This window comes from Odontomachus brunneus, unplaced genomic scaffold (genome assembly GCF_010583005.1).
Source record: "Odontomachus brunneus isolate Ranch 3 - 2012 unplaced genomic scaffold, Obru_v1 Obru_scaffold_184, whole genome shotgun sequence".
Lineage (NCBI taxonomy): Eukaryota > Metazoa > Arthropoda > Insecta > Hymenoptera > Formicidae > Odontomachus > Odontomachus brunneus.
The window spans coordinates 223135-247465 of record NW_022639634.1 but is presented as its reverse complement, the minus strand read 5'-3'; the positions used below and the strand labels follow the sequence as shown (position 1 = coordinate 247465).

General features: G+C 43.6%; 1 protein-coding gene across 4 annotated transcripts in view; it reads right to left on the bottom strand.

Moving 5' to 3' along the window:
- The window catches only part of LOC116851660 (MOXD1 homolog 2), a 291701-nt gene that overhangs the window by 255434 nt on the left and 11936 nt on the right, over positions 1 to 24331 (bottom strand). For 2 of the 4 annotated variants that reach the window (XM_032831306.1, XM_032831311.1), the window contains exon 1: positions 23026 to 23813. The exons of the other annotated variants lie outside the window; for them this stretch is intronic. The gene's annotated coding sequence lies outside the window, so the exon portion shown is untranslated. Of the gene's footprint in view, positions 1 to 23025; positions 23814 to 24331 lie in introns of those variants that run through there. 4 annotated transcript variants of the gene reach the window in all.

The following is a 24331-nucleotide window of genomic DNA, read 5'->3' as shown; positions in this document are numbered from 1 at the left end:
TCTGAGAATCCTGATTTCACGGAAATTTGGCAAGAAGCAAAATCTTTAGGTGATCCACAAACTTCGACTTCAGCATCCACGAGAAGCTCCTAGCCGACCGATCTTATTTCCGCGCAACCCGAGACAAACGCAAAATCATCTTTCAACGAGAATGCAAAAGTTGGACGAAACAAGCGGTTTCCGTGACGAGTTTCCATCTCTCAGTGCCCAAGTCGTGGAGGAAGGTTACGAGGCGCGCCGTGGCGGACGCAGAAGCCACCCAAGGGAATCGGGGACACGCGTGCTAGAGCCCGAGAACGAGGCAAAGACGAGACTGCGCGTATGTAGACACGCTCGTCCAGCAAGTCTTGTATCGTCGCGAGCTCGTCCTCTTCTTATTATCCGCCGCGTTCTATGCCGTGTCGTGCAAGCTGGCATCCGCCCACGCGCCCACGGTCGACGACGATCGCGTCTGCAATAGCACGTGGGAGCGTAGAGCTCAGTGTTCACCCCGACCATGGCGTCCCCACGTATTTATGGCATCCCGGCGTGGCGCGAACGGAGGCACTCTTCCTCCCGGCGGTTTACGTCTCGCATGGATAGCCGTCGTCGTCTTCTTCTTGTTCTTCCTTTTCTTTTTCTTCTACTTTCTTTACTTCTTCGCCTTCTCCTCCTTCTTCTCGGCCAAGTACGTGGAGACGTCTATATACTTATACCGCTAACAGGCTGAACAAAAGCGAAGCCTGCCAATTTAGAGCACCACGGTAGCCGCTCGCAAAGTGGGATGGTATGGTTACCGCGGTTACATGGCATACTTGGCAAAATCGCTCGCGATGTTTCCGTAAGGAAGGATCTCTAATTAGCCGAAGACAGAAATTCTCATTGGAAGCGTCAGTGTTCGCTTAAGTGGAGAATCGTTCTCGAGAAAATATTATGGATTGTTAGCAGCGCGCCAAACTTTGCCATCCTCAAACCGACTTGGCGGGTTCTTATTAAAGGAGCCACGCGAAGACCGGTTGTTCTCGTAAACGCGCTGTTTCGAATTTTGGAATTCCGACACCAGCAACTTCGAAAACTCTTACCCGCAAAATTTTGTGTAAATCGGGGAGGTTCTATTCTTACAACGTGCGTTATTCTGAAGAATAACGGGGAAAAAATTCGCGACGAGTCGTGGAGTGGCTAATTTTCGTTTGGCAAAGAACACCTGATACGAGCCATTCATTCTGCATAGAAATTACCCAAGATTTCCCCAGATGCAGTATAGATTCTGATTAGAATGTCCAAATTTGTTCCAAAATCGATTATCCTACCACGACACCAAATCCATGATGAAAATTTCATTCTTGTCCCAAATATGCATTCTATACTATGGGAACTCGATGTATTTTTAAGGTCGGTGTATTTTAATAAGATATCAAAGAGAATCCCACTTTTATATCAATTATTGTTTTTAGTACAATAAACTACTAAAAAATAAAATATTTTTAAAACACTGAACATTTTACTGAATGAAATAATTTGGAAAATTGAAAATTGTGTTAAACTCTAACGTAAAATGAAGACCAAAAGAAATATTAGGAGAATTTTGGATTTCTCCCCATTCAGAATCGCACATTTAAAACATTACACATTTCTAATCAGACCATAACTCATAAATTATTCTGGGAAATCTGGTTAGATATCGATTAGATTGCAAGAAATTTTCTATGCAGAATTTTCCGTCGTTTTATCTCGTCTGTGAGCTTTTTATTTCGCGCGCGAAAATCGTAGCGTAAGCGACTGCTGTTACAAACGACCGCCATTCTCCCGTCTGAAATGCGACTTTTTGATAGGGCAATCGACGGATGTGGCAGCGCGATATAAGTGTATAGATATCTCCGAATAGTACTGATGCGTGCGTAAAACGGACCGTTAATTTTGAATGCTGCGCTATTCCACGGACGAGCCTCGCGCACTAAAATCGCGGCGAAACGTGGGTGTGCCGGATTCCGGACCGCCACCACTGCCGTTGCAGAAGAGCCCGCTCGATTATTTAGTCGGTGACATCCTGGTAGAATTAGCGGCGGGAGGAGAGGCGCGATTTTACTGCCGGCCGCGATCGTTACGCCACGCGATGTCTTACGTTGTTATAAACGAGAGTCCGACAGGCAATAGCGTTCGGCGTCCCGGGCACTTTGCAAGCTTGTAAACGTATCCCGTCGCATCCGACGGCCACTATTTCTCCGCGGAGAGAAGGACGGAGAGAGAAAGCGAGCGAGCAAGCGAGAGGACGAGAGAGAGAAAGAGAGAGAGATTTATTCGGCTCTCTGGGACCAAGTCTTCTCGAGCACTAAAGCTCTTCGGGTTGCGGATGGCAACGTGACATCGATGCTCAGGAGATTTACCACGTACAATCGGAGTATTATTTTGAAAAATTGTCCCTCCATATATTACTTATAGTTTAATTAAGTTTTCAAAAAGGAGTAATACAAAATGGAGTTATAAGATCAAACACAACTTTCAATGAAAGTGTTTTAAGAAAAGTTTCAAAATAATTGGCGCGTGCTTTTTTGTACAAATTTTTTTGTATAAATATATATATATATTTTTTTTTTATATTTCTTAGATATTTTTTCTCTCAATGTATAAGCTTCTCTCAGTGTACTAGCTTGAGAAATATCAATACCTTGTCTCATCATAGTTGAGAAGAAAAAAAGAAAATCGCCTCGAGATTGTTCAAAGAATGTGTCGTCAAAATTATAGTCGCAGGACTTGGCACATCCTTATCTTCTGGTGATTCACCGGTTGCAAGAGTCGGTCAGCGTTTTCGGCATCACCGGGGCGTCGCGCAGACTGCGGCGTTCCGCTTCGAGCGCATCGATCTCGGGATTAAACGGCCGGCATCTCCTGGAACATCCCGTTCCCCGTGCACGTCCACGTATTTATGGCATCCGAACTCGGTGCGAACGGGGCCACTCTCAAGCTCGCGTACGACGAGAGAAAATCGCGTTATCCCCGTTGGCCGGCGCCGCCGAAACGAATCGTCCACTACCGCCTAGACGAGAACACGAAATTCGCACTCGCGCGATAGCCTCTTCTTCCCGTCGATTCTAAAGTCGCAACACTCCGTCGAAAGTACGAAGGGAATCATAAAAGGGTGACGCGCGAACGAAATGGCAGAAACGAAAATATCATCCTTTCCATGATATTTTTTGCGCAGCAACAAGAGCGATCTATTTCAAGAGAAATCAAATTTCTCACTTATTCTCAGTCGCGCAAATTGTAGAAACCGGATATGAATAATGAGAAGTGACATTTTAGCATAGACGAAAATCATTCTGTAATAAGATAAATTTCCCAGCAAATATGTACGAAAAATAGGGACTTTGTGACATTTATAGAAATATTGCAAATTAAAAATATTGACCGACATTACGTAAAGAAAAAAAAGAAAAAATACTCAAGAAAAAAATTGTTTTTAATGAGTACTAGTAACATATTTACTTATACTAAAAACATCAAATAACTCTCTAATAAAAGAAAATATAAATTTTCTTAAAATTTTAACTTCTCATGAAAGCAATTGTTTACTCTGTTCAAATAAAAGAATTTAGATTTAAGTAAATATTTCATTAATACCCTCATCACACAAATAAAAATATTACACACAAAATGTTTTTACTATTTCTAGATATTTTTTCTCTCAGTGTATTTAATTATATTAATAAAATCTACTTCCTCACTCCACATAATCTGAGAAGCCAATTGGATTATCAAAAGAAATGCAAAGAAACAAATCCGATATTTTTATAGAAATCGCGATAGAGAAGAAGATCGGCTACAAATTTAATTTTCTTCCTATCTGATCGCTTTCTTCAATCTCGATGTCTCAATCGGTCGCGAGTTGACGAGTACCTCGGCATCGGAAGATTACGCATCGAGAGCGACCCAAGAAAGCTCAACGATACGCGCGAATCGCAGTATTTCGCGCCCACGCGATAATGCAGTTATCGCGTGAAACGTTTCAGAACGGGCACAGCTCGATCGGAAGCAGACGGAGGCGCGCAACGATCTCGTCACGGAGGAGAGGATGAGAAAGAGAGAGGCACAAGTGCCAATGGATTTAGCGGATGAGAGTGAAGGCGAAGGCGAAATGGCGAAGGCGGCTCGCGCACGCGAGCGGAAAGCGAAAGGGAACGATGAAAGCGATCTATATATCAGCCTTCCGGTCGAGTCAATGGCACAGTTGCGGACGAGACGAAGAGATTAGGTCTGCGAGTCGGGAGTGTTGTAAGTATTGCTTTAATCGCGATTAAACGCGGACCGCGAATTTATCCCTTCACCGACAGGTTGTCTCGCGAGTCGCCCACACCAGGCGGTGGTATTGAGAGTTTCTCGCAATTTTTTTGCAGAAGCGGGATTTGTTCGGTACATGATAGAGATGCCTTGATGATGGTAGCAAGACTCGCGCGGATTTAAAACGTTAACCCTTTAATGTACTTCTCTCTCTCTTCGTATCCGCTAATATTTGACTTCCGTCAGCGCGCGATGGAAAAAATTTCCCAATACAGCGAAGCATCTATTTTACGCGAGAGTAAATGGATTGCGCGAATTTAAATAATTTCGACTTTAGAGGGAAATAAGAGAAGGGTACGAGAAGTTCTGCGTTGAAATATGCACCGAACATCTACCATAATCGACGCATGCGAGGTAATTGCTCTAAAACGTTTCTGAAATAAGATCCAAATTGTGTTTCCGCTACGGTTGAAATAAGAGCCCGGGAAATGTCGGTGAAACTTTTAAACCCTTTAGCGTTGGTTACGCCTTAAAAGCTCACTCGGTGCGGAGAGATTTTGTAAGTTAAGGTTAATTATACCCCAGTCTCCGGGTTACTCTAAAAAATTCCGACATTAGTTATTTCACGAAAGTTAAAAGTACTTTTTCTTTTATAGAATTATGTGCGAGCAACGTTTATAACTTGTTGCCGCGTCATCTGAACATCCCATTCCTTCCTCCTAATTTCATCCCTTTGACATTCTGTGATAATTTAAGTTCAGATCTCCCAGATACAAAAAGCCCATGCAACGCCAGATAGTTTAACCTAATCTATAATAAACTCGCGCTACTTTCTTTATAAAGGGATTCTAATCCAAGCGAGATCACGACACAGCGAAAACATTACGATTTGCTTCTCGTGTATGTAAAGGATCGATAACAGTCACAGAGCTATGGAAGCAGCGCAGCTTTGCTTCAATTTGCCTTCGCGCCCAAATAGAACTGGAGATCAGTACGGTAGCACGAAAGACGAGCGTGGTCGCGATCCTCATACCTAATTACTTCCTCCGAGGATTATGAAACCCAGGCGAACTCCAAACTCAACTCGCAAAAGGCAAGGTTCCGTTGAAACGACGCTTACGCTCGAGGGTGCTCTTCGTGCTAATTGTCATCTTCCTACATAGGCGAGCGATAAGTCCCGAAGGATAAGGGAACAAAAAGCAGAAGATACGATCCATTGAAACAAGTACACGCGTCTCCAGATTGTCTAGGCTATTGTCAAATGTCCCTAACGGTGAGAATAAATTACTTGAGCGTGTATAACAACAAACAAACCTTCTTTACATAGTGTACAATTATTGTAATCGCGCTGTTTGAGAAAAAAAAATTGAACGTAATTCTAATAATGACTTATTATCCGTCATAGACTGTACAAGTAAAGGCCGTATTGCCCGTATAGTCCTTGAAAGAAGTAACTAGAAACCAGAAATACGCTAATATTTCAATTTTTCATATGAAAGCATATACAATACAATTGAACAACGACATATCTTTGCTTTAACATCATTGACGTTACAAACTAGTGTGTTATCAAAACATCACACGACGTCATGGTATTTGCCGGGCTCACGCTTCTAAGTGGATTAAATTTAGATCCAAGCTTTGAATCAATATCAAATTGTGATCACATTTAGATGTAGTACAAATTAATCTCTACTTTTCCCAAAGTTTCTTCATTCATTATTTTTGAGATACGAGTATGGCCTTAAGAGACCTTAGGAGAAAGAAAATGCGCAATTTAATGCGCTCGACAGAGGAGGAAAGATTTTTCTTCTTGAAAGAAAGACCCGTCACGCCAGATTTCAGAAAAGCATGGCGTGGATGTTTCGCACGGTGGTTCCAACCGTTCTCGACTTGACGAACGCGTCGAAGCGTCGGGGATCCTCTCGCGGAAAGGACGTTACAACGCGATCCGACGGATCCTCGACTTCCGCGGAAACGACCGTCGACGTGGAGGAGGCTAACAGGCGGAAATTCTACGCGCGGCTGCGCGAATACGCGAGTCGTCGGTCGGTTACACACACACGCACCCACATACACACACACACACAAAGAGAGAGACGTACATGAGGGAAAGCCCGGGCTCACTATCATTAGACGTCGACCCGCAGCGCCACGGTGAGATGTAATGCTCACCTCTCAAGGAGAAATATCTTCCGTCGTACTGAAGGAAGGAGCGCCGGTGCAACGCCTCTTTTCATGCCCCTGGAATTTAAGTACTTTCCGTGCGGGAGTGGATTAGAGCGGTCTAATTGTCGAGCCGGCTTAACTCGTCGATTAACCCTTTCGTGACTCCCGGGCTCGGATTTGGTCGGAGTAATCGGAGTAAACCGAGGTGTAATTTCGATTTTTATCGTTCAGTAGAACAATGCTGTAGTACTAAAGAGAGTACCGCAGCCACTCGCCTAGAACACGAGAACACCTCCACGTTGATTTATGCTATTTATTATTACTTTATCGCTGTTTATGTTATCACTGCATGCGTAATAACAATCGCGCATGAATTGTATAAATGTATCAATGTTGCGCCAATATAACGGCATGAAATCGCGAGTTGTGATTTACGTGAGCTGAAAGCTGAGCGCCGCGAAGTTACGGAATGACAGTTCGAGAGTTCGGAATTTAGATCGGGGAGAGTTAAGTGTTAATGAAAATGAAGGGTAGAAAGTTTACGGCCGCGAGTTGAGAGTGTAAAGTTTACTGCCGCGCTACATTCGAAATCATCTTATTTAGATTAATTGGAATGAACGAGGAAATAAAAAGCTCGCCATGCTGTTCCGCTGTATTGTTACTTTCCGCGGCTATCACAGATGTCAAATTTGAAAGCGCCTAAAGATGAAAAATGGATTTCGATATGCATTTGTAAGAGCTTTGCAGATCCATTATCCGAAGGCGTGTGCTTCCTCGTAAATCCAGAAGGTCGAGAGAAAATTCAGTCCGATAAGGTGAAACGGAGACAATCACTCGCGTCTGGGATCGCACGAGACGCTTAATCGCGCTTGTCAGGGCGTCACGCGTTTAAACGCTCACCCTCCGTCTGTTTGCACCGCATACTTCGAATGCTTTCCATAACCGGGCCGACACGACGCGAGGAGTTCGACGAATTTATTTACCCGACTGCGCCCTCGAGTTCTTCCCGTCGGGGCTCGTATTCGCTCTCAATTTGTACATCGATGTCATTCACGCCACGTAGCGATAATTAAAAGTCCACGACCGGAGCAGCAGGAATGAAGGAAACTCATTTCAGAATGCGTTATCGCTGATAGTTTTCACGCGCCAACAACGACACCGATAGCAATTTCATTATTAAGGGTGGAAACGCGCGAAAGTCATATTTTTTCCCTCCAACAGAGAACATATTTTCGCTTCAAGCGCGTTAATCGTGTATGTACGTGGTGTAAGTAGATGGCTGGTTGATTAAAAAGTAGAACGTAAGTGTGCAATTAGAGATTACTTCAGCCAGATTCGAGCTAGAACGAGCTGAAACGCCAGGGCGATACATAAAATACAACTACCGTTCTGTAGAGCGAAATGCACCAGGAATGCATCTATTTTTATATCAAGTATTTCAAACCTCCGCAAATAATAATAATGCGAAAGCAGTTTGCACAATCTTCCGAGTTAGTACTGTTCGACTTTTGCAATGTAATGGATCAAACGTAGGACAATGTGTTACATCATGATCAGTATCTTGTGAGCATTATATGCTAACTACATGCACGTGCAAACCCATCAGGGATACCGTCGAAAATGTGACTATTAAAAAACGATAAAAAAAAAAGAAGCAACTGCAGCTTTACAGAAAGTACAAGCGGGGCCGAGAATCAGTCTTATCCTCGAACGTGACACTAAAGCGACTGCGATAGCTTCGCCTGGAAGTTTCCTCATTAAGCTTCGCGAGAGAAGCGGAGGAAGTTTTCAACGAAGAACGAGAGGAGGGCCCCGAAAGCGATCGATGAACATCCCGTGCCAAGTGGCGATCCGAGGTGGCCGAGCCTAATTTTCACTTCACACGTTATGTCGCGACGTTGCAGCGTCATGAGCACTCTCTTACGACGATTGAAAATTAATCCACGTGTTTGAGTAAATCGCCGGTAATTTGGCCGTGCGAGCTCGCGATATCGATGAGAAATGAGCGAGATTCGAGTGGGAATTAAAAAATCTCGGCGATGAACGGCCCCGAGAAGACGAGAATTTTTGCGACAGGCAGATATCATTACTTAATCACTACCAACGGAACATAGTATTCTTCACCATTAATAATAATCTTATTCAAATATATAACTTTTTGGCATTCAGAACACATCAGCTATCACTCTACTTATTATGCCAAAAATCGCAGTGGGGGGGACATCAGCTTTATTCCTTCGATACCAAACATAAAACTTTTAATCTTTTGCTAAAACTACATACATATATTAACATATTTAATGAAGTAAAAGTAAAAAAAAATCGTACTTTTAAAATACAAAATAGGTAGCGAAAGGATTAAAGCATTGTCGCAAATTTAACCCTAATGAATCGCTCGGGAGCTGCAATTCTTTGGGCGAGGAGTTACTCCGTCATTTAATACGTCGCAGGGTCGCGACATAGAAAATTCAACGTCACTCTCACGACTCGAGGATGCAATAATATTTAATGCCAGACGAAAACGGGCCCGTAACGCGCCTCGGGCGAGAAGGGAAGGGGAAAGCTCGACGAAAAGGAAAGGCTCGAACGTGCTCGAGGGCCCATCATCGAAAGTGCTTAAAGTCATGCTACGAGCGGAGCAACGACTTGTGTGCTTCTGACGGTTCCGTCGAGAGAGTTCTTTGATGGTCACAACACAAGCCGCGGATTAATTTCGACTCACTAGAATACCGTTTGCTTCCGCGGCCACGCGAATATACAGGAGAATCGCGCATAATAGTTCCGTCCCGGTCTCCTTTTTTCTGCGCCGACAGCGCGCGCGAATTGTTCCCTACTCACGTTAAGGGTCGTTTGATACTAATTCTCGCGTTTTACGAGCTCGTTTGAAATCGCGCTGTACCGAGTGTTCTCGGGTGGTACACGTAAAGCAGCGCGCACGTTATTATTACTCAATTCCGGAAAATGGTTTTTTCACGAGTTGATTATCGTGCGAAAAGTCCGCTCGAGCGCTTGCCCACGTGTTATAAATATGTTGCATATAAATAGAAAGTACTCCCGTGAAAAAATGTAACATATAAATATGGTAATATTAGAGACTAATATAGCACTTCTTGTTACGGACAATGAAAATTGGAATGCAAATGATACAAATGCAATAAGTATCTCGCGGGGGAAAGATGAAATACAAAAATATTAGAATGGATAAATTAGATTTTACATTTTAAAAATTCCTATAGAGTAAAATAGCTTGTTTCTCAGCTGTCATTTACACGGAGAGAATATTATAGTTTTCTTCTTTTCAATTTTATAAATAAATTTTTTTCAATTGTATTATGTTTCTAATAGTGCAGAAATAGACTGTCAATAAAATCTATCTTGCTAAGAAACAGCAAATTTTGTTAGAAACATAGCAAATATTTCAGTAGCACATCTCAGTTCTTAAAATACAAATAGCACATGTGTGAAGTGTGAAAAGATAATCAATTATTGCAAAATGTCGACTATTCTTTGATTGCAAAATTCTATAGTAATTTTTATTGTAAAATTAGATACTTCTTTATTTTTCCTAGTTCACTCCATAGTATCTTTTGCTACGCGATTTTGGAACCCCTGTATAAAATGACAATTCAGACAGTCTTTTACGCATGGATTCTCTCGCGTAGCACGATTCGCCATAGTTGCAGCTGCTCGTCTTTCTTTCTTTCTCTCTCACTTTCCTTGGCGGATGGGGACAAATGATGAACAATTTAATGTTTCACCCCTTCGTAACAGGATCTATTTCTGTTATCTTCCCGCGACACAAGGTAGTAGTGTCGGATGAGAGGGATGCGACGAATAGAAAAGGGGACCGGTGTCCTACGCGATACCAACTGATGCTAGACGCCTAAAAATACTCGCCAGAAATGCTATAATGTAATTATCTCTGTGATATATGGAGTCACTCATCCACTTCTTAACGGTCAACATTTGTCATCTAGCGCAGATGACACGAGCTATCTGTTGCCTTTTGACTCTGCCGCCACTGCTTATTCCTTTTACCATGATTACACTGTCAGAATCCCCGAAGGTTAATAAAAAAAAATTTATTTTGAAAGTAGAAGAGACACTAATCTCGAGGTTTTCCGGATCTAATCTGACTCTTTCTCTGCGGCTGTCCATCATCTCTTACGCGTCCGGTATTCCCAGATAACGAGTTATCGCGCATACCGATAGTAGAGAAATCGTTTAGTTTCGATGCTTTTAAGAAACATTCTGTAGAGAACCTGTAGGATTACCTATAGGAAACATGTTAGATCACTTTCTTAAACTACGACGGAACAATAATTCTTCACGTAATGACGCCCGGATGAGTTTACCGAACGTGTGCATCGTGCAAGCAACGCGATCGACGATGCGCCCAAGTTTTCCGGAAAAAAACAAACTTCGTTATCCACGAGGGCCGGCGCGGTGATAGCGTCGTTTATTTGATTTCCCGCCTACCAGGCCGAACGCGAAAAAATCTACATCAATATCGACATCGATCGTAGCGCAGCGTGGCGCGACGCGGCGCGGCGCGGCGCAACGATATACCGATACTCGATTAATCATTTTGGTTCATACCTCGGGGTTTTAGCGCGCGACAAAAGCTTGAATGGCCGGATTCCGGCGAAGCGTGACGGAACGGAACGTACAATACGTATGAAATATAACGGCGCCGATGAAAATTTCTCGGGACAAAAGCGGACGCGCGCTTTCCCGCGACCTCGCGGCGGCAGCGGCTCCGAATTCGTGAATTAGCAAGTCAAAGCGGCGACGGGAATCACAGTTCGATTAATTATATCGTTTCGTATCCCTCCCGCCCTTCAGTGCAATCGATCGAACACCGAAATTCCAGGCTCGCAGGCCGTTGGGCCATAGAACTTCTCTCAGAACGAGATCGCTTTAGGAAGCGGATGTGACTCAAGCGGATGCGATCGGAGCTAAGAAGTAGATTAATAAGCAACGCGTCGCTCATCTTGTCGGACCAGAAGCCGCCGGAGGCTGCATGATGCGGTTTTCTGATACAAGTGCAATGCAAGTCCGATGCGCGGATCTCTCTTCAATGAGGCGACTGCTAATACGAACACGTAATTTCCTGTAACCTCGCGACGTTAGGCCATGCTTCGTTATAATTTCGTAATTATTATTACGTCTTCGATGTAAGATTGTTGCTCACGGAAAATTTCCAACTGTACACGACGAGTCAAGTAATTTAGAAATACCGGTTTTAACTGTGCAGTTATAAGCATCCTTCTTTTTAATCCTTTATTTGACAATGTTGTTCTGAAGCAACATCGATTTCTCATGAGCTTTATGCGAGAACGATAGATGCAGAGTGTATTTGTTTAGCACTTTTGCTCTGAAACAATATTCGGCTATCTGTTCTGTTCGCGTCGATTCACCTCAACAATCTTGATTTTTGCCACTGGATGACAAAAATCCTTGAAGAAAAAACAATATGTCTTCAAAATGATATTTTGAAACCGATATAACTGCATTCAAGAGATATCATTTACTTCATTTAAACACTTAAAATTGTTTTCCTTATATTTTTTCGTCTGCCAAATAATGGGTTAATAATATGGGTTTTCTCTCAATTGTCGCACACAATATCAACACTGTTGTGATGTCAACGCGAGATAACGGCAATTTTTGAGAAAACGTCGAGCAGAAATAATTGTAGCGCTGCGTGTCCAATAGGCATGATCTGTTAAGTCTAAGTGTCATTAATCGTCTATTGTAAGCGCGACTGCACTTACTCCTCCTCCGATGACACAAAAGCCACGCGCACTTTCCCACCTTGTTTCAGAGCTACGAAAATCAAGGATGTCGCGACGTCGGCTTAACGCCCGCGTCGCGTCGTTAATACGCGCAAAAGATCAAAGGGCGAATCATTCCGCTTGCGGGCAGTTGGGAATTAGCAAATCAAAGGGAACCGCTAATGCACTTTCCTTGTGCAGAAATGACGACTCCTGCCTTAGGTCTCGAAACGTCGAAAAGGCCGACGATATCGATCGCGCCGCCGTCTACTCGACAAAGGGCTCATTTCCTGATATTATTCAAAAGAGTATTATGCCAGTGCACATATCGATTGGTCAAATCGATCTTTGGAGATAGAAGAGGCGGTTTGCGCATTAATACATCAACCTATTTCAAGCTAATGCAATCTCAATTCTCTTCGAAATTCACCTTCCTATAGCGCAAGAGAATAAATGAATGAAGTTACGTAGAATATTCATCCCGGCAAAATGGGATAAACTTGATTTAAAATATTTATAGCAGATTGTTCCAACTTCCTAGTAAGTTAACTAATAGTTAAATCATACGTCTATCTTTGTTCTCCTTTCAACTTAGATAAAGACAGATAATTTGATTATCAGGTAAATTACCATACCAAGAAGTTGGAACAACCGGTCCTTACGGATACATTATTTCAGCAATTTTCGGACATTTACTTCACCTTCTGTCGCAACGGCGTATCAATTGACACTCCGAACCAAACTCCCAAATTCCGAACAGGGAAAAATATAGTATAGGGAACAGTCCCTTCATGGTCACACAAAAGCACGTCGATATCTCGACGCGCCATATATTCTTAATAATCACACAGGGACCCGAAAAGCAGCCCAAAAGCGGGCAGAAATGGTTGCACGCGCGCGCGCGCGCGCGGGGCCAATTCGGCATTAGCAAGTCAAAATGCGCAGAGTGCGCGCCTGTCGTCGGTCCTGCCGCAGATAATACGTACCTCTGTCGCGACGAAATGATGGTTTTCGAGGAGCAGCTTAATCTCGTCGCCCTGCCCAAATTACCGGGTCCTCCCAGCGGCTGGTGGCGACCCCGCGCGCGCGCACTCCGTAATTTGTAAGTGCGCCTCGGCCTCCCACATCCCCCTCCTCGCGTACCCCAATCGCCTTTCACCGACCATCTTTCATCGGGCTTTCCACGGTGAAATTATAGATCGAGCGACAAAACGCAGCGGAGACTTCATTTTCTCCTGCCCACTCGCTCTCTCTCTCTCTCTCTCTCTCTCTCTCTTTCCTTTCCTCTTTCTCTGCCCGCGTTAGCGGCCTTCCTTGCGGCTGTCATTATCCTCAACGACCATTCCGTCGGGTCTTCGTTGTCGATTAATTCGATGCCTCGATGGCACGGCGCGGTCGAGGCGCGAACGCGCGAGTCTCGGCTGCTCGGTCGATGATCGCGGCAGATGATCGTCGGAAGAGCGGCTACCGGGAGCGTAACGTAATGGAACGTCGTTAAGCAACTCCCGTAAATTTACCCCCCGGTATACTTTAGGAACGGTGACGACGCCATAGAAAGGAGGCAGGGGATATATTATGAGACAGCGAAAGATGACTCCAACTATCCGCGGGAAAAAGAATACTCGAACGCGCCTGATGAATATTTGGCTAACACTTTGAATAATGTTCCTATGATTTTTTACACAGGAGCCAACAAGTTACTTGCACGCTGTGCACCGTTTCCGAAATCACTTTACACGGAAGAGGAAAAGCATTGCTGTCATATGCTCTTGTTCGATATACAGGGCGAGTCAGCAACTTAGCAGTATAATACTAGCAGTATTGTCACTTTGAATATCTTCGAAGTAAGAAGCAAAGATAACCTCAAGATCTTCGAAGCTACTCCTCTCAGAAAAAGAGTGTAATCACCATAAGAAGGTTATTTTCTAAGCGGTATAACTACAAAACTCTGAAGATCACTTTTGTTTCTTGCTCCGAAGATATTCGAGGTAGCAATAGTTGTTGACTCATCCTATACTAATGGAGATAAGAATGATATGCTTCTCGTTTCTTTTGTGTTAACTGACTCCAAACAGGGCGTGCAGGTACTTTTCTTAGCCACTATCTAACAAGTTATAACAAGGTCAACTCCCGAGCGCGAGATTGAGATTCCTTCGGCAGCGCTATTTTGAGAAGTTCCAGGCGGAATTATTAATTGGACGCATTCTCGGAAGTGATACCGCAAATGCAAGAGACGAGAATAAGCAACTTTGCCAAATCGAATTATCAACTAGTCCGTAACAATCCAAATTCGATCGAAATAAGCGAGCTTCCCTATGGTCTTAGCGAGACGCGCTGTAGGACAGGAATCGAATTGTCGGATTATCGAATAATAATCGACCGAAGGGGCGAACGTGCGCGAGGCGAATATGTCATATTTCTGATATTGCGAGGTTACCGACACTGCTAAAAGGTCAGATGACGGCGATAGCATTCACGATGATCTCATAATGAATACAGTCTATACTTCGCGAACGACTTCATTAAATATTATCGCGCGGCCGATAGTACACGCGAGGGGGGAAGGCGGTTATAATGGGAAACAGTAATTTATATGCGAACGTAAAGCCAATCTTCGCGAAGATGTGACATAATCACCTTCGCCCATTTGGCCTCTTTCGATTAGGCTGACATTTCATGCGGCACATCGATAAAAGCGCGTATGTTGCGCCGAACAATAATTTTCCGCGACGAGCTATTCGACCTTTGATCAACGTCGGATTTGTCCCGCGCCATAATTATTATGCTGTAGCCGACGTTGACAGATAATTTAAATAAAGAGTCGCGCGTGTGGAATTAACGAGGACCCGCGCGGAGTAATGTCGGAATGACGATCGTTAATTGTTACAGCGCGAACGAGTGTTTGGCAGCGCGACGGCGCGTAGTTGTTCATTTCGGATTAGGATAATTGGGCTTGCAGAGGGTGTCAAACACCGGGGGTCGCCACGCGCGCCTGGATTTCACTAATTGGTATTATCAAGCTTTAGCGACTGACGATATTAATTGACGCGCGCGGTCGCGTCGCGAGTCAAACCGTCGAGAGCTTTGCTCGTCGGGAGGAAAATTGCTATCTTTCAAGAGTCCCGGCTACGCGGTGCATTTTTTTCCCCGTTCTGTTCAACGACCTAATTTCACAAACTAAACTCTACCCACGTAGAAGAGGTCGATAAAACGGCCGAGTGGATTGATTTCAAAATATCAACGCGAGATTTTCGACGAAATCGATTTTCGCTCGAGGGAAGCGAAAAATCAGATCGACGAGCGTTACAGAACAGAGCGTTTTCCTCGCGATATCTCGTGTTCTCAGACTCTGCGCTTGGCACGCGTTGCATAAGGCGACAGGATGTTAGGAAAAACTCGGTGCATGCATATGAGCGCGGGCGGAAATACGTGACAAACGCGTGATTCGCCTGAGAAGTGAAAGGGTGTCAGGGGCTCACGTGGGTGCCGGCTGAGAGCGGAATAGAACGGAGCAAACGTATGAATTGTTCATTTCGAGAGTGGCGTAACTGGAATCTTGTAAAACATATCGTGCTGGATTCATGCCTGGTGTGCGATATGCGAATTATCCACCAGGTAAATGGATGTCGCGAGAGAGAATGAGAAAGAGAGAGTGACGTAGGACCACTCTCTCGGCGTGGGATACGGCGTGCAATAATAAACATAAAGTAGATGAGGTACGCAACGGTATAAAATGTGAAAGTTCTCTCGATTCTCGGGTAACGTTTAATTGAAAATTAAATATAACACACAGCCGTCAGCGAGTTTACGTTACAAATTATGAAATAATTCCAAGACCACGGAAATTCGCTTGCGTCAACGGCGCGTGCATTATACAATGTGTACATTCGACCTTTAACACTTCTTTTCGCGAGAGCGGATATGACGCGCGGGCGTAGTTGCGCGTGTACGTAGATATGAAATTGCAAAAATGCTAAGGAGCGTAAGGTATTCTTGGAAGTCGTGTCGGGACGTTAACGCCGCTTAATTTATAGAGGCATAAAATAAGCACAGGATCGATATGCTCACCGGCGCGAAATCCACGCTCAAACACACGAGGAGCGAAGATGCTATCGCGCCAGCTCGCGAAACGAGAATTCGCGTGAGGGAGTCCGTCCGTCCGTCCGTCCGTCTCGAGAGAGGTCTCATACAGTCGAATGCCGACCTTTACACTGAGTCTTCGTCTTATCTGTTGAGCTATTTAAGACGTCGCCTACGATCCACCCTCATCAAGGGTTACAGGAAGAAGGAGAGAGAGGGAGGGAGGGAGGGAGGGAGGAAAGGATAGAGAGAGAGAAAGAGAACGACAGAGAGATATCCACGAAATCACACGCGGATTAACGGATAAGCGACGGACGTGCGCGAGCACGCCAACGGCCGACCATAAATTTAGGCAGACGGAAGTTACCCGTTCGATGGCTCTCATTGATTCGCTCCGGATTAGATAAACGCGACAAATGATGCATACTAAGGAGCCCTTCTATCCGTCTTATCGATCGCGCCGTTATCTCACCCCGGAGAAAGACGATGACTCTGGACGGTTAGAGTGATATAGCGAGTTCGTTGAATATGTTAACTATTTGGAAACTGGGTAGAAAGTGCTGCTATCGTGAGCGTTGTGTGTCAAACTGCTGCAAGCGCATTCTCACGGATCGTATTTGGAATGGCGCTGCTCTCGTAAAAAGTTTAAGCGGGATTTAATTAAAGAGTTAGTTGAGGACAAAGATGTGAGAGACCTTTAGACGAATTCAAGATTCAGCCCACCGTCTTGGCCGTCGGTGTTCTAAGACGAAACTTGACCCTATAAGGACACTATCCCCTCCAAATTCACGAACGCATACGATGTCGAAGTTTAAATTAATAACACGAATTATACACAAAGCTATACAGTATAAAGATATTACTATAACAAGCGTAAATCCGAGATTACTATCGGAGAAAAAGAAAATGTCTAAGCGAGAATGCAGGAGAATTATTTTTAAACGAGACGTTGGTTATGCACACACATACAAACACACAGATGATTTTGAGGCAAACGACGATATTTGTGTGAAACGTTGTGTGAAACGTTGCACGTTACTCGCCGATATCTTTACAATTTCAATGCAAATTATGCGCTACAGCCTGCGTGATTAATTTAATATGCCACGCTACCTTATTATCGCACGTAACAGAATAAAAAGGCTTCGGGAATTTTCGTAATATAAATGCCGTGTTCTTCGCCAATTGTCACACACACACGCACGCGCGCGCGCATATATATATATATATATATATATATATATATATATATATATATATATATATATATATATATATATATATATATATATATATACGCAATCAGCAGTAATATACCGGAATTTTACAAAATAATAGGTTACTTTATCGTGTAAATTGCATCACGGTTTACATTATAGTCGACGTTTAATGACGTTTCATTACACCAATATTTTCTTTTTCATTATATACAGAAAATATTGGAATGTAGATATCGCGATACCTTTTGTATATTGTGCAAATGTTGATATTAATAAAAGTAATAATTAAAAAATGCGCATTGTATTGAAGAGTATAATAAACAAGAATAAATGACAATAAGAGCGAAGATATCAATATAATGACGTGAACTCGAGCCTTAACAATCTCGATAAGTGAGATCAAAAGATTTCGAGCGGCAACAGATTTCACAAAAAGATTAATGAGTATCGATACGCGAATATTAATGTTACTAATCTCTCTCTCTTTCTCCCTCTCTCTCTCTCTCTCTCTTTCTCTCTCTCAGCTCGTTGAAAGTAAATTTGAAAAGGCGCTTCTGCCATATAAGAGTGAAGGGCAAGATCCGCTAACAGATTGCTTTTTCCGCCTATAGGATAGACACAGAGAGAACGAGGGAATAATTTTCATGCAAGAGCGACGAAGAGGAGGGAAGAAAGTGCGGGAAACGCAAACGGCCTCAGCCACGGAGGACCTTCCACCAGCAGGAGATAGAGAGAGTTTAAAGGAGATAGCCGGTAAAGATCCTGGAGTAGGACAGCCGCGTGAAACATGGCTCGAGCCACGCGGTGCTATCCGCGCGCACCATCTCGCGCTCGCGACAATCTTTTCGCACTTCGCGAGAGGGTCCATTCCTCAACTTATGGAAATGCGAGCGTTGCGCTGCACACGAGGGACACGCCGCGAACCGCCGCGATCTCAAAGAGATGGATCGACAATCGTTCCGTTTTAGTGTAATCGACGCGTGAACGGTTCGAATGCTTTAGTGACGTGGTAACCTTTACGGATTTCTTTATCGTACAAGTCGGGAGTGACGATGACAACCGTAGAGGCATCAGTGATAGAAACTTTGATTCCCGAGCACGCATCAGCACGGCAGGAGGTACGCACACACTCACGCGACCATGTCCATGAGCCTTACGGACACGGTCGCGTGAGTGTGTGTGTATCCTCTCCCGTGCTGATGCGTGCTGCTCGGGAATTAAAGTTTCTATCACTGCGAGGCATTAAGGAATTAAATACGTTGATGTATTTGCCGCAAAATGTTTCTGTTTTTCATATTGACATGCTTGAGAGATATTTTCTACTTTCACGTAGATTAGAAGATGCGAGTTGAATGCGCAAATAAACACTAGTTATAATCGAGAGATAAAGTGCTGGAAAATTTTAGTGTATGAGACCGTGAAATATTAGTAAGGATTAATGAGCATTATACTCGAATAGGGTATTATTATTTAATTAGCGTAAATCCCATTCAAAGACTTACTAGTTTATCCGCTTATTTCTTTTTAATCGCTTTATGCTGAAGGTAGATTATTTGGACGCGGATATTGAAATCCAAAAATATAAGAATACAAAGGATGCCGTGGAATAATTAAAAGTGAATTACATGTTTTGCTCGTTCGTATTTCGATCTTTGCATCGAGCATACTTAATGAAAGACATTTGTCCGGTATAGATATTTTACTCTCGCGTCTTGCATATCAGCGCGATGATTATAATGATCCGATGCGCGACTCGTCATTCCCGCTTTTTAACGCACGGTGTTCATTGAGCCACCTGTGTTACATCTGCGTTTACGAACTATCGAGATCTATGCTTTGCGAGACGCTGACTCGAGTATTAAAGTGTTATTAGCCGCGCAACAGTTTGGAGAGTCTCGTCAAGAACTGCCAACGTCTGTTTATGGGTTAGGGAACAGCTCGTGAACCCAGCTTAACCCTTTCAAGACTCTCGGGATAATGTGTCCTAAGGAATGTTTGCCGTTCTACTGGGATCATCCGTTCCAAATACGATATTTCACATGTATTTCCTTCTTTAGAAGGCTTTAACTACCGGACATCGCGCAAAAGTCGAAATATACAACACCCTGTCACCAAAAAACCACAGTAGCAGAATAACACAAAGAGAGAAGTATATTTTTTTTACTATAAAAAAAAGAGAACCAGCTAAACTACCGACACAAAAAGTTTATAGAGTGTTACAGTTTTTAGTTGTACGTTTTGAAAGCATGATGTGTCACATTAATGAAAAAATTTATACTTTTCCATGAACTTAAATAGTGAGACAAGGGTCGAAGGTATCGGTCGAAATTAAGATTTACGAACACCCACGACACAAAAACATCTTCTAAGAAAAAGGAAAGTTTGCCGTGGTGGGCATGCCGCATAGAGTTTCGTTCGAACTTCTCTTATTTTCGACTCGGCCGCACAACACGACAATGCTCTTAAATTCACCACCTTGGACTGCGAACAACGCCGTTATGGGCGGAAAAAGACGGCAAAAAACGTCTCACGGACGTGCCCGTGGAAATTAGGCCGGTCATTGTCAGGTTTCATTGAAAATACGGACAGCATTCGCGGATCGCCTCGGTACGTCTCGGCAGGTCGAGAAGTTGCACAGTCTCATTGGCAAAAAGCCTTCGGAATGTCATTGTGTGACGACGACTATTAAAGTTGAACAATCGTGTGCTACATATTTAGTCTGTTTCGACTTTTCTGCCTGACTTTATTCAAAAAGATTTTAAGGGCATGCCGAAATAAATTTTCGAACTCGAGAAATAACGTAGAGGGGATTGTTATTAATACGACCATACCATCTTTTTCTTGTACACATAAATCTTATATATAAATGTGTGCTGCTTTGTTTTCTGCATGTGCTAGTGGAAAACACAACTACGCACATATAGAAATCTTTCTGCAAACTTTTCGTATACTTCTGAGCTTCTACATTTAGTTGCAAAGATACAAAAATGTTGTTTGAAATTTTCGTTAACGGAGCAAACACACGCGCGGTACTACACAAACTCGCCCTCTCTCTCTCTCTCTCTCTCTGCAAAACTTTTGTATCAAGTAAATATTTACGACAACTGATAGCTCGAGATATCAATTTAAAAATTTTTCATCGTTTCGTCACGTATTGAGCAATGCTCCAATTCATTGCACGTACTTTCAGTGCGTAAAAGCGTTTGTAATTCTGCGCAAGCAATGCGCAACATAAACTTCGTAGAAAAAAGTCAATATTTTGCTGGTAATGTTTTTTCAAGTATGGCCTCTTAATGTGTGCGTAAAAATTTAAATACGACATCGTTCCAACAAATGGAAATTTGACATTAGTTATCGTGCGCATCATTACCGCTACGTAATGACAGACTTCGTTTTGATAAAGATAAATGGAAAGAAACAAGACTTCCGTTGTCCATTTGGGCTTTCAAATAGTACTTAATTCAAACGGAATAAATTTCAGCTGTTTAAATAATTCAAGAATTATAGCCTTTGCGGGAATTATCGTTATGGGAAAGTCATCGGTTGCATATTCGTCAACGAACATGTCACGAACAGGCGCGCGTTAGTGATATCTTGCATATGAGATATTTAGCGTGCGCCACATGGCATTAAATTGGAGCGATTCAGCGCGAAACTTTAAACGGGATGCGAACTTGGTTTCGCGATTTTATCTATGAGCGTACGTGGCGTTTTGTGACACATACGTGACGGTGTGTTTCGCGTGATCGAGAGCCTCTGTGTTTTACGGTCGCGCGATTTTATTTTTTTTCCCCGAGGCGGGGGATCACTTTCGCATTTAACTGCATTGTGCGAGCTCGCGGCGACGGACTGCGCGTGACAGCGCCGCGGCATAAACATCGATCTGCGAATATTACCGTGAAGCATTACTCGTGAAATGACTCTCGCGATGCTTGGGACTATTCGACTAGGTGAGCCAGAAAGTTCGATCGTTCGCGTATCAAATCGAGCTGAGCGACGGTGAACTGTTAACTCTCGCGTTCTCCATGCCGACTGCACACAATGATTGTTTCTCTCTTTCTCTTTCCGCAAGGAATAAAAATAAATCAAACGTAAATGAGTTTCTTCTATGAAGAACGGTAAAACGAGTATTTCCAACTCTGGAAATGTTCGTTAGAAAAGAAAGAACATATGGATACGTTTACAAAATTCACAAAATGAGAAATTTTCATATTTTGAAATTTCCCAAATTTACGTCTCATCTAACCTGTTTGTCACGTTCTAAAACGAGAAACGTTTAAATGTTTAAACCATGTTTTACTATCGGTGAATATTTATAAATGTAACTCGGAAAAGTAATATGCAATTATTAAAATATAATGCCATAATAATCTTACGACAAACGTGTTCTTAGAGAATTTGTAACATCTAAAAAAAATGCTCTTTGCTGTACTTTGATGAAATAAAATCAAAGTATAGTAAACAGCAAAAAAATTATATTGTTTTTTATATAATTATATTATATAAAATTTTTTATATAATTATATGTATTTTTTATATAATTAAAAATGTAACATGAAACATATAACATACATGTCTTTAAATTTCAAGTATATCGTGTTCATGTCATATAAGCACGTAAATACACGCAAAGATTCAGAAATTTTTGAAGAATTTCCAACGATATGTGTAATGTAACAAGAGACCTATCAAAGGAATGATTAGATAATACTAAGATAAGATACGTCGGATTCGACAGGTAAACATTCTTTTTCTATATTCGTATTCTTGTAATGGTGGCATATCGCCGAAAAACCTAAAATTCTTGTCCCCCGGATGTTATCTGGTGGTCCTATGTTTCCTGAGCACGTATTGGGTCAGTGATCTATTCCATAAAACTTTATAGACTGACAATGGAACAAATATATCAAGCAATGCTAACAATTCCTGTCGACTGAAACTTCGTCTGTCAAGTTGATGTCGACAAATTCAGAAATGTGTCAACCCGCAGAAATAAACGAGGTAAACAATTTCTTTCGTAAGAATGGTCGTTATAATGTCGATCAATCCATCACATTTTCTTCATATCAATATGATATTTTTACGCAACAAAAAACATGATGACTTCTCGCAAAAACCACCGATTCCATCGCGATAACTGTCGCGAAAGTCCGAGAGAGAAGGAGAATGTCACAGAAAGAGAACCCATTGATCGCGCAAATTGTTGTCAAAAAAAGAATACGAAAGCACAACTCGAATGACCATCTCCGCGCATACGACATTCCCCCCTCGACATTCGCATCACGCGCGAATTTATGTCAATTTTGCTTTAATAAATTTTACCACGTCATCCTGCGTTACGTTAAAGGTCGCTCAAGAGGTACACGCGCGTATTTAAATTCTCCTTCCCACGCCGTCAATTATTAACGTCTGAAGGACGTTACGAACACTCGTGAAGGCTCTCCCAAACGAATATCCGCTTCATAAACTTTTCCGTGTTTTTAGCTTCGGCTCCTCGACCGTCAAATTTTATAGAGAAAACTTACCACTCAGAAATATCGACGGTGAGATATCTCGGGATCCGCACCGATTTTGACGAGCGACGTCTCAGCCCTCGGGAAACGATGATCTTCTCTCTCTCTCTCCCTTCCTCGCGCGCGCGCGCGCTATACACCCCCGTCGTTAAGAACTTCCCTCCTATCCTCCGCCGCCCTCGCGATCACACACTTCCGTCACTGTCACTCACTCACTTTACGAGCTCCTCGATTACGTCCTCCTATAACCGGAGCCGATAACTCGGCTCGGCGGCGGTCGAAGTCGATGATAGACAGCCCCACTCGCGCCTCTCGATCTGTTTATCCGCGCGTCATTCGCGCGCGACCCCGTGGACGTCCGTTGTCGCAAAGTTGCTCCGAAAGTTGCGCTCCGTTTTTTGATCTGGACCCTCTCGGCGTGAGAACGGTACCCGTACTATTCACTGGTCGCGATCAGTAGAGGTCTCATCGAGCTCACCGGGAAACAGTGCGAGCTTGCTCTTCCCACGAGTGACGGAGAAGATGCGTCTGTCGGAGCAGAGAATCGAAGCAACGAACGATTTCAGATGTGTGGCACGACTAACTATTCGAATCGCGTAAACTCTGATAATCACTATTTCGCCTCGCGTTTTCCGGTTACATTAGACGATCAAAGCTTCAACTGCTTCTCTCTATCTATCTATCTATCTATCTCTCTTTCTCTTACTCTGACTCAGCGAGAAACGCGCACTCCGAAACACCGCGCAGGCCAACCGCGCGTCACGGCACCAGCCTGTGAACTGAAGCGCCGACGCGACCTGAAGCCGGGACTCGACTGGTTCTTCCGGCCTAGAGAGTCCCCACCGCTCTCCCTCTCTCTCGAGAACACCCGCACTCGCTGTCGCGCGCGCGACCCTAGGTGCGCACCATCCCCCGTCCGAGGGGGAATCCCTTCTCCGCCTTCACCCCCTCGTTCCTGCCCTTACCCCCTCGCTCTGTTTCCCTTGCTCTACCTCTTCAGGAGCTCGCCCCTCTTCCCACTTTCGCTCCCTCCCATTCTGCCTATCTCTTTCTCTCTCCCTCCCGACTCTCGTCGTCCTTTCTCTTTCTCGCCCCGTTCGACCAGTTCGCCGTCCTTGTTCTGCTCGCATTCCAACGGTGGTCGGTTTCTCTCCCTACGACTGCCTGCCTGCCTGTCCTTCCCGCGCGCGCTATGCCATGTTCCGACTGCCTAACACCGACCCTTCACGTACGAACGACCGAACGACCACCCCGTTCTCTCTCCTTCAACGGTGCACACGATCAACCTCTTCTCTCTTTCCCTCTCCCCCCCCCCCCC